The following is an 11,615-nucleotide window of genomic DNA, read 5'->3' as shown; positions in this document are numbered from 1 at the left end:
TTTTCCTTTTTCTTAATAAAGAGATGACTCATTTCCCATCTTCTTCCACACTGGAATCTGGATATAAAGCTGTCAATCTCTGTGTACAATGTTATTTCCAAACTGTCACTTCTGTATCATTAGGGTTTCAAGATCTCACTGTGATATCACTGTAGAATCTGTTTCTTCTGAAGTAATCCTTACTCCCATATAGGAAGGTACCTAGGGAGTGTCAACTGTATTTAAGGTGGATGGGGCATATATAATTATGTTACAGTATTCTTTACATCCTTTATAGGTATGAAATTTAAAAATAAATTTTATTGAAGTATAATTAACATACAATATTATATTAGTTTCGGGTGTACAATGTAGCGATTCAATAATCCTATACATTACTCACTGCTCCCCACGATAAGTGGTGATATAACATTAATTAATAATACAACATTATTAAAACACTATTGACTATATTCCCTATGCTGTACTTTTTATCAGGTATGAGATTTTTTTTTAATGAATGTCTGTGGCTTAGATCATCTGTCTTGGCATTCTTATGCCTTCATTTGTTACCTACTAAATTCCAATCAGGCCCCAGAGATTTTGAGAATTAGCACCAAAACTCAGTCTCCCTCTCCATCCCCATTGTTATCAACATTCTGGCTGATTTTGATGCCCATGTGATGAGAAATACAAAACTCTCTTGATGAAGATCGAGAACTCTAAAACTAAGTCACTTCTTCACTCACTCTACACTTTCATAGATGGATTCCTGCCCAGAATTGTTTCATCCCTGAAGTATCAAACTCAATATCCTACACCTTAAAAGTTATCATCACAAGAAAAATAAATTGTAACCATGTGTTACAATTTACATTTTACAATAGGATTTTAGCCAAATCTATTGTGGTGACCATTTCACAGTATATACAAATATATCATTATGTTGTACCCCAGAAACTAATGGGATGTTGTATGTCAATTTATACATCAAACCAAAATAGTTTTAACTAAAAACAAACAAGATCATAAAACAAGGATATCCTACCCTGACACAACTTTCTGTCATCCCAAAACATCCTTTCTCCCCTCCCACTAACCTAACAATCTTACGATTTCTAAGACCTGACTTCATCAATTGCTCCCATTCTCACTTAGGCTATTATGTATTTCTTGGGTCTTTTGACAAAAACTATTTAACATTTTGAGCTGATTAAAAAAAAAGACTAGATTTCTTTTCTTTTTTGCCAAGTTAATTTTGATAACTACAGATCTGCTAGCTTAGCTTACATATTAATAATACATATTAGTAATATTAATTATTATTAATATAATTAATATTAATTAATTATTAATAATACATATTAATAATACAATTTGTAAATTTGTAAATCTCTGAGAGCAATATCTAGCAATTGATGTGGTTATTTTAGAGGAGATTCAGATTCTCACAGACTAGTCACGTAGACAAAAAAGAATAGGTACAGCACTCCTAGACTGCAATAAGGCTTTGGTTTTCTTTTTCCCCAAAAAGACAAAAATGTGGTAGAAAGGTCCACCACTTCCAATTAGCACCTAATGCAACCAATGATGAAATGAATGAATAAACCAACGTCTCTAAAGCATCTATCCTACAATTAACATGAGTGTTTATTATTTTGAATTCTATGAGGAGATTAATAACTCCTTTTAATCAAAAACACTAAGTGCATGCCCTCTTAAAAAGAATGGAAGAAGGGAAGTGCCCCACATACCCCTCACACCCACTTATTCTCCACCATGTACATTTCGAATTGGAGATCAAGCCAGTTGTCTTTGGCATTTAAGCAACACCTGAGTCACTGAAGCATGTGGGCTCTTGTTGATGTCATCTGGACAGTTCTTTCTCCAAGAAATGCTAGGATGTTTTTGTTTTAATAGGCTACACAATCCTGATGTCAAAGAGAGAAGCCAGGTTTCATTTTCCTAATTAGCATTCCCAGACCACACAACATGCCCATGGCTTACAACCAGTTCTGGAAACAACTATCCATTACTTGCTAAAGGGAAAGTACCCTTTCCAAGGCTGGAAAACTAGTAAAAGATCACAATGACTTTCCAGGACCCTGAAGATTTGCACACTAAGGATGGACCCATGATTTTTAAGGAAACTGAGGAAGGCTGAAAGGAAGTATTTAGTGAGACAGCTTAATCTTTTTTTATTATTTTGTTTAATGTTTATTTATTTTTGAGAAAGAGAGTGCGAGGGGGAGAGGGGCAGAGAGAGAGGGAGAAAGAGGATCCAAGCAGGCTCCACTCTGTCAGCATAGAGCCCAATATATGGCTTGAACTCATGAACTGCGAGATTGTGACCTGAGCCAAAGTCGGACACGTGACTGACTGAGCCACCCAGGTGCCCTGAGACAGGTTAATCTTAAAGCAGTCCACATGAAGGCATTCCTGTGTTCAAAAGGAAAGAAACAGGGACTCTCAGAACTACTTGGGTAGAGCAAGATTCTCCCAACAACTCCTTTGATGGGATTGTGTACAAGTCATTGATCTGTTCCCTCCCTTCAACAGTCCCACAAGCCCTAGTCAAAAGGTACATGGGGAAGAGATTACTCCCCTGTTCACTATACAATCTGTCCACATAACTCTTCAGGGGCACAGATTTCAGAAGCATAATTTTTATTTATTCCATCAGCAAAGATTTCACATTTTTTCCAGCAGCTCCCCACTTTAGTAAACTGGATGATGTTTTACATGCATTCATATACCACATGCCATATTCATAGCTGTCCTCTGCAGATACTGACTTTAAGTGGGCGAGGGTGTAGAAGCTGTTTCTGATAGACATCCTTCTAATCTAAAGAGGTTAGGTATAAAAAAATCACAGAGGAACAAGTTCAGAGGAACATATATTTTTGGATTTTAAAAAATATTGCCAACTCCATTCGGGGAGGAAAGTGGAGGTTCAAGTATTTTATTATATTGACCAAAGGGTAAAACAGTATAAGGAGAAATAAGATTCAAAGTTGGCAGAATTCATAAATATGATTATAAAAACTCAGAATTACAGATTATTTTCTCTCATTAGAAAAATCTATGGAAGAGTAAGAGATTTTATCTTCCCAGAAATCTTTTTCCTCTTTAGTTGGCAGTGCTAATGGAGTCTAAACTACAGAAAAGAAAAACATTTTTCAATTAGATCACCTATAGAGACAGCCTTAAAAAGATGAAAAGTTAAGAGAGTCTTCTTTATGGAGATATATCTTTGAAAAGATGTTAAAAGCCTGGATAATTAGTTATGAGCTATAATAGTCTCCATTTAAGTCCCTATTTGATCTCTATTAAAATGAGAAAATGGAGGTGCCGAAAGTAAGTAAATTGCTCAAAGTCACAAAGATTCTTAAGCAGTGGGCCTGAGTCTCATTCCAAAGCTCATCCTCATCCTTCTACTCCACACTGTCTGCATCATCAAGAGGAAGAGAAGCCAATTATCTTTTGGGCATGTTCAGGGGTGACCATTTCAGCCACACAGGTAAGATAGTTTCTCAATGCTCTTGCCTTCTAAGTGTGCACTCAAACCCAGATATAGAAAGTAAATCAAGTAAACAACAAAAGAATTGATCTTAGAAAGCTCTCTCAGGGGTTCCTGGGTGGCTCAATCAGTTGAGTGTCCAACTCTTGATTTTGGCTCAGGTCATGATCCCAGAGTCATGAGATCTAGCCCTGTATCAGGCTCTGCCCACAGTGTCAAGCCTGCTTAAGATTCTATCTCTCCTTCTGTCCCTCTTCCTCACTTGCATGTTCTCTCTCTCTCTCTCTCTCTCTCTCTCTCAAATTAAAAAAAAAAACTCTCTGATTTTTATTCTGTCTATAAAGATGGCTTAAGCAATATGAAAGACCCCCTTGTTCATCCCTGTACACAAGAAGTCATCTCCTGTGGTTCACTTTATAACCAATAGAAGTCACTCAGTGAATGTTGGTGATGTGTCAGGAAATTTGCTAAGTAGGTTATAAACATGCCTTATTTGATCATAGTGATAACTCTGTAAAATACATACTAATATGTCCATTTTATAGGTGAGTAGATTAAGGTATCGAATAATTTATTTTGAATTTATTGCAAGTGGTAAGGCCTTAGCATTTGCTATTAATTAAAAGCACTTGCTATTAATCTTATACTACATATCACAGAGGACAGAGACTATGACCAACATGCATGCTTTGACCAGTTTATTCTCCTCTTCAAATACTCAATAGATTCATTTTGCTCAAAAATACAAACTCATCAACATGACTTCAATCTTCTTTAATTTATTGAGGCTTGTTTTGTGGTCTAATATATGATCTATTCTGGAGAATGTTCATGTGCACTTGAAAATAGTGTGCATTCTGCTGTTTTAGGATGGAATGTTCTGAATATATCTGTTAAATCCATCTGACCCAGTGTGTCAAAGATATTGTTTTCTTGTTGACTTTCTGTGTAGATGATATGTCCATTGATGTAAGTGGGTGTTAGTCTCCTGCTATTTTTTTTTTGTAATTTATTTAAGAGAGAGAGAGCAAGTAGGGGAGGGGCAGAGAGAGAGGGAGAGAGACAATCCGAAGCAGGCTCTGTACTGACAGCACAGAGCCCGACATGGGGCTATATCTCTTGAACCATGAGATCATGACCTGAGCTGAAATAAAGAGTCAAATGCTTAGGGCATCTGGGTGGTAGTTGAGCAACAGACTTCAGCTCAGGTCATGATCTCACAGTTCGTGAGTTCAAGCTCTACATTGGGTTCTCTGCAGTCAGCACAGAGCCTGCTTCACATCCTCTGTTCCCCTCCCTCCCTGCCCCTCCCCTGATCACTCTCTCTTTCTCTTACTCAAAAATTAAATAAACATAAAAAAAAAAAGAGTTGGATGTTTAGCCAACTGAGCCACCCAGGTGCCCCTAAAATCTCCTACTATTACTGTATTATTGTTGATTAGTTCCTTTATGTTTGTTATTAGCTGCTTTATGTATTTGGGTGTTTCTATGTTGGATGCATAAATATTTATAATTGTTATATCTTATTGTTGAATTGTCCTCTTTATTATTATATAGTGTCCTTCTTTATCTTGTTACAGTCTTTGTTTTAAAGTCTATTTTGTCTGCTATAAATATTGCTACTCCAGCTTTCTTTTGACATCCATTTCCATGAGAAATGTTTCTCCATCCCCTCACTTTATCTGCAAGTGCCATAGGTCTAAAATGAGTCTCCTCTAGGCAGCATATAGATGGGTCCTTTTTTTTCCCCCATTCATTCTGTCACCGTATGTCTTTTGATTGGAGCATTTAGTCTATTTACATTCAAAGTAATTACCAATAGATATGTATTTATTGTCATTTTATTACTTGTTTTGTGGTTGTTTCTGGAGACTTTTTTCTGATCCTTTCTTGTCTTTCTTTCTTTCATGATTTGTTCATTTTCTTCAGTGACATATTTGGATTTCTTTCTCTTTATTGTTTGCATATTTGGTAGTGGTTATGATTTGTGGTTACCGTTAGGTTTCTATATAACATCTTCTGCATCTATCAGTCTATATTAAGTTTGAACCATTCTTTACTCCTGTCCTCCCCATGTTTTAGGTATATGGTGTCGTATTTTACATCCTTCTATTTTGTGAGTTCCTTGACTGCTTTTTAAAAAGAAATATTCATTTTTAGTGCTTTCATATTCCTACCTTCATACTGTCATTTTTTGGTCTTTCCTTTCTTCTCAAAGAGTGGCCTTTAATATTTCTTGTGGGGGGAGGGGCGCCTGGGTGGCTCAGTGGGTTAAGCGTCCGACTTCGGCTCAGGTCATGATCTCATGGTTGGTGGGTTCAAGACCCGCATCGGGCTCTGTGCTGACAGCTCAGAGCTTGCTTCCGGTTCTGTGTCTCCCTCTTGCTCTGTTCCTACCCCATTCATGCTCTGTTTCTCTCTGTCTCAAAAATAAATAAACATAAAAATTTTTTTTTTTAATATTTCTTACAGGACTGGTTTAGTGGTCATGAACTCCTTTAGTTTGTGTTTTTCTGGTAAACTTTTTATCTCTACTTCTATTCTGAGTGATAACCCTGCTGGATAGAGTATTTTTGCCTGCAGGTTTTTATTATCCACTGCTTTGAATATATCATGCCACTCCTTTCTGGCTTGAAAAGTTTCTGCTGAAAAATCCACTGAGAGCCTTATGGGATTTCCTTTATATTTGATACTCTTCTTTTGTCTTGCTTTTTATATATTTTCTTTATCACTATATTCAGCCACTTTATTTATAATATTGCTTGGTGTGGATATGCTTTTGTTGATTTTGTTGGGGGTCCTCTATGCCTCCTTGATCTGGGTATCTGTTTCATTCCCCACATTAGGGAAGTCTTCAACTATTATTTCTTCAAATAAATTCTGTCCCCCCTTTTCTCTCTCTTCTTCTTCTGGAACTTCTATAATTGTTATTACATTTGATGTAGTCACTGAGTTTCCTAAGTCTATTCTCATTTTACATAATTATTTTTTCTCTCTTTTGTTCAGTTTGATTACTTTTCATTACTGTGTCTTTTAGGTCATGAATTCATTCCTCTGCTTCTTCCAGCCTGCTATTCTTTCCATCAAGTGTGTTTCTCATTTCCTTTATTGAGCCCTTTATCTCTGCTATGTTATTCTTTATCTCTGTATTAACAGTCTCACTCACTCATGTCTTCCACTCTTTTCTCAAGCCTAGAAAGCATCCTTATGATCATTGCTTTACATTCTCTATCAGGTATGTTACTTATATCTGTTTCTCTTAGGTCTCCAGCAGTGGCCTTGTCCTGTTCTTTTGCTTGTGACAAATTCCTCTGTCTTCTTATTTTGTCTAAGTCTCTGTGCCTGTTTCTGTATGTTAGGAAAATCAGCTATGTCTCTTGTTCTTAAGGGTAATGGCCTTATGAAGAAGAGGTCCTGTAGTGCCCTGCCATATAGTGTCCTCTGTGCCCCAGGGCCTGGTGCTTCTGGGAGTGTCTCCAATGTGTGCTGCATGTTCTCTGCTATTGTGTACTGGCTGCTTTATCCTTCAGGACAGTTGTCTACAGAAGCTCTCTTTGCCTGTTGCAGGTAGTGTTTTTGTCCCTTGCCTGAATGTGGCACGTTTTAACTAGGTGTGCTCTAGTCTGCTTGTGAAATAAGACCTGTTGCCACTGCTGGAACTGAGGCCTCGCAAAACTCCGGGTTGGAAAGTGTAATGTTGGCAGGGGCTTGGGCCAGTCTTCTGAAGGAGGGGGCCCACCATGCTGGGACTGAGGCAAGTGTGACTGGGAAGAGTGGTTTCACGGGAGCGTGGGGGTGCCAGACTTGGTGAAAGCAAGTTAGGTAGCCAGTGTCAGTGCTGCACTGGTTCCCACAGGTGGCCCTATGCTTATGCTGAGAAACAGGGGAGGGAAATGGTGCCTGCCAGTTCCTTTGTTCCTGGAAGAGTCTCTGTGAACACTGCCTCTCTGGGACCCACTCCAAGATGAGCAACTAACCTCCCCATTGTGTGCCCCAGGCACTTTTCAGGTTGTTGTTTCCAAACTGTATGTCTGTGGGCTGTTTGCCAGCCTTCTCTCTAAGAGCAGCCCCAATGTCCTTTGAGTTCTCCCAGAGTCAAGCACACTGGCCTTTAAAACTGCAGGCTTTAAGCCCCACTGGTTGCAAGAACTCATGAAATTCAAGCCCTCTTGCTCTCCAAGCCAATTACTATGGGGATTTATTTTTTTCATGTACTCTTCTGAGTGTGAACCTGTCTCTTGCCCTTCTCTGTGACTGTGGCTCCCTTTCCACCATAACGCCATAATCCATTTTCTCCCAAGCCACATTTCTGCACTTCCTACCTTGTTCATTGTAGCCTCTTCTCTACCTTTAGCTGTGAAGTTTGTTCTGCCAATCTTCAGGTCTATTTCTGGGGTATTTAGGATGATTTGATAGTTATCTGGTTGTATCAGCGGAGCGAGGCAAGCTTAGGGTCCTCCTGCTCCACCACAATCTTCTGATTTCCATAGGCTATCTTTAAATATAATGCACATTGTTAATGATAAACGTACCTCCTAATTTTCTTGAGTCACATCGACATCCCTGAATGAGTTAGTCATGGAGGAGATTTATACCCAATCACTTTGCATCCATATGATTTCACTGGTTGCTTATGGGGCATCTGATTAGGTGGTGTCTTCACTGACTGGCTAGTGCTGCTGCCTTAAGGGTTGATAAATATTTTGACTACACTCTCAGTCATGGATAAATATCAAATCTATACCTTTTAAGTGAAAGCTATTCCTGAAGTTTAACTCTTCAGAAATAGTTATGGCAACTGAGAATATAGCATAGACCATAGCTATCTACATCTGATAACATCTGGGTGGAAGGTATATAAGCATACCACAAATGACCTTGTTGAGAAAGACCAATAAGGAATAAGAATGTTGGGATATAAACCTGGCTCTTACACTTAGGTCTGTGGCATTGGACAGAGGTGGTTAATATACAAATTAATGTGTATAAAAGTTTTTGAAACAATGCCTGGAATATAGTATGTACACAGTAAGTTTTAGCCAGTATAAGTACCTTGGAACTCAGAAATGAGTCCCCCTTACCAATAATTACCAGATGGAATTTTAGAAGTTACCAAAGGCTTTCTACCTTATAGTTAAAAGTGATAAAATCTTGGGAATAAAAAATATCTATATGTTTATTGTCTACAGGTCCCACAGGCAAATAATGTATCTCAGATGAAAAAGTTAACAACAGTTACCATCTTAGCCCTTAGAACTCTATTCCAATATATATCCCCTGAACCCCACACCCAGGAGATAATCTTTCCAGTAACCCACCAGGTCTAGAAATAAGGTGCTTTGTATATTGTGCCTTAGCATTTTTTTAATGTTTATTTATTTTTGAGAGAGACAGAGAGCCCGGGGCAGGGGTAGGGACAGAGAGAGGGGAGACACAGAATCCAAAGCAGGCTCCAGGCTCCGAGCTGCCAGCACAGAGCCCGATGCGGGGCTTGAACTCGCAAATGGTGAGATCATGACCTAAGCCAAAGCCAGATACTCAGCTGACTGGGCCACTCAGACACCCCAGTTCCTTATCATTTTATGAAATTTTATATTAACTCTAGGTTTATACATGCTTTATATTTACTGAGATCCTGCTTTCAAGAAGGGGTTTGTAATATAATCTCCCACTTGCCATGTTCAGAAATGCTTATCATAACTCAATATCATCAGCATTAGGTACTTTAAACATTTTGCTAATAAAAAGAGGCACCTTTGTCTTGTATTAATTCACATTATAATGTTCTAAACAAATGAGACAGCTTTGCTAAATATTTTCACCTGTTGCCTGTGTTACTTAGAAACATATTGTGAGGGGATTTTTTCAGTTATCTCAAAAGTTATGGAAAGTGTTCTCACATAATTAGAGGTAAGTGATCATTAAGTGTTTTAGGTTTTTAAGAATATATAGCACAGCTTTGGGCTGTCTGGATGATTCAGTCAGTTAAGCATCCGACTTCAGCTCAGGTCATGATCTCACAGTTCCTGGGTTCAAGCCCTGTGTCAGGCTCTGTGCTGAGAGCTTGGAGCCTAGAGCCTGCTATATTCTGTGTCTCCTTCCCTCTCTGCCTTCCCTTGCTCACACCCCTGTCTGTCTCTCTCAAAAATAAATAAACACTAAAAAAATTTTTTAAAAGAATATATAGCACAGCTTTGAAAAAGGTATAACAAAATTTTTAGAGATCAGATGATAGATGAAATAGTTCAAAGAATATATAAATTAAGGAAGTCTATTTAAACATGGGAAAATGCTTTTTTAAATATTTCAAATGCAGACTTAAATGGGGATTGTGTGGCTGGGATAGCACAGACAGGAGGGCTCAATTTAATCATAATAGGTTTAGAAGAAAAAAATACGCGTAAGGTAGTCCCAAAACAATAAGTAAAATTTTAAATATATAACCGGGAATAGAATGTTCAATGAAGTACTGAACTTTGTATAAGACAGTGATATTTTCCAAGAGAAGAAATGATGTTAAACCATAATTTGAAATGATATTAAGCCTTAACATCCTGTAGAGAGAATATTACCAAAGTCAGTCTTGGTAACATTGATTTGCTGTAATTGTCAGTACATTCTAATGATTATAGCTAAGGAAAACAGAGGATGGGATAGAAAGGTAAGGCAAGAAGGTTATTCTCTTCAGAAGGTGTTCTCTGCAATGCTTCTCATCTAGGTTAAATTAGATTACAAGGACCCCATACGTCAAAGATGGTGTGTAGGACAGAACCAGGCTGGCTATGGAGAAGACATGCCGAGTGAAACAAAGTATTAAAGCAATAGAGCTGTAAGCGTACATTTGCTTATGTATCTCCAGTTTGAATCTTAATATCCTATTGGTTGGGATTAGCAGTTTGAACTCTACATGGCTGATAAGGAGTAATGCAATTAAAGACTACAAGATTCCAAGAGCAAAGAAAGAGCAACCCCCATTACTCAGAATTTAAGAGTAAGCTTCTGCAGAGTCACGTAGCAGGTTTTACAGAGAAAAAAAATCTGCAGCTGAAGAGATGAGAAGCTTTCCCAGCTAGCCACATCTGATTTCGCAACAGAGAGGGATGGCACAGGGTGCACTGTCACAGAGAGCTGTAGATACGAACACCCAGAGAAAAGAAAGCCTCCAAGGGTAAAGTCTATCTCAAAAGAAAGAAAAAAAAAAAAAAAAAAAAAAAAAATATATATATATATATATATATATATATATATATTAAGATCATGGAGTAAAAGAGGCCTTAAAATATGGATTGGGAACTTTAATTTGGGCCAAATTGGAGGGGTTTTTAATACATAAATACCACAACTGAATACCAGTGAAAGGTGTACATATTTTAGAAAGATAGTATCTGCTTGGAAAGACAAATCCGAAGTTAAAGAAAACCAGAATAGCAGGATTTTTAGGGCTACATATGTTTTTAGCTCCAATTACATGGAACAAACTTGGATCCTAGTTTTCTTTTGTAAGGAAGTCAGGTCAGAGCCCTAGAGAGTGTGTACCCAAAGGCCAGTCTCGCCTGGGAGAAGTTGAGAGACAGTTTTTACCTGAGTAGGCAGTTTGGTCTTCCCCAAACTTAAAATAAGCCAAACTAACAGGGCTCTTTGGTGGCCCCTAGGTAGCTGTTAGGGGGCCTCCTAGAGAAAAGATATTCATTCTCACTAGGTGGCAGGGGTGGGGGGGGGGCGGGCATTTGCATGTTTCAAGTCGGTTACAGAGATTCATTCAAAGTCTCAAAGATGAGGGTGCTGTCGTGTAACAGTTTAGAAAACATTTCCACTCCTAGGCAAGGCTCTGGGAATTTCCAGTTGGTTGGCAGTCACAGGAAGAAAAACACCTTTAATGCCTTAGTGTACAATGTACATCAGTTGCTGACTACAGCAAGGAGAAGCCACCCAGGATCCCTGGTTATTGATCAAAATATTCATACAACTGTGGTCCCTTCAAATCATCTGGAGGGAAACTAAATCCAGGAATCAATTGACAACACAGGCCAACTGATAGAGCACGCTGTTGGGCTGGGCCCTGAAACCAGACAGAGTCTTCAACTATGGACTTTAATTTACTTTAAGACCCATCAAA

The sequence above is a fragment of the Prionailurus bengalensis genome, chromosome C2, assembly GCF_016509475.1.
Source record: "Prionailurus bengalensis isolate Pbe53 chromosome C2, Fcat_Pben_1.1_paternal_pri, whole genome shotgun sequence".
Classification (NCBI taxonomy): Eukaryota; Metazoa; Chordata; class Mammalia; order Carnivora; family Felidae; genus Prionailurus; species Prionailurus bengalensis.
The sequence above is the reverse complement of the archived record's forward strand: the minus strand, read 5'-3'. Positions refer to the sequence as shown.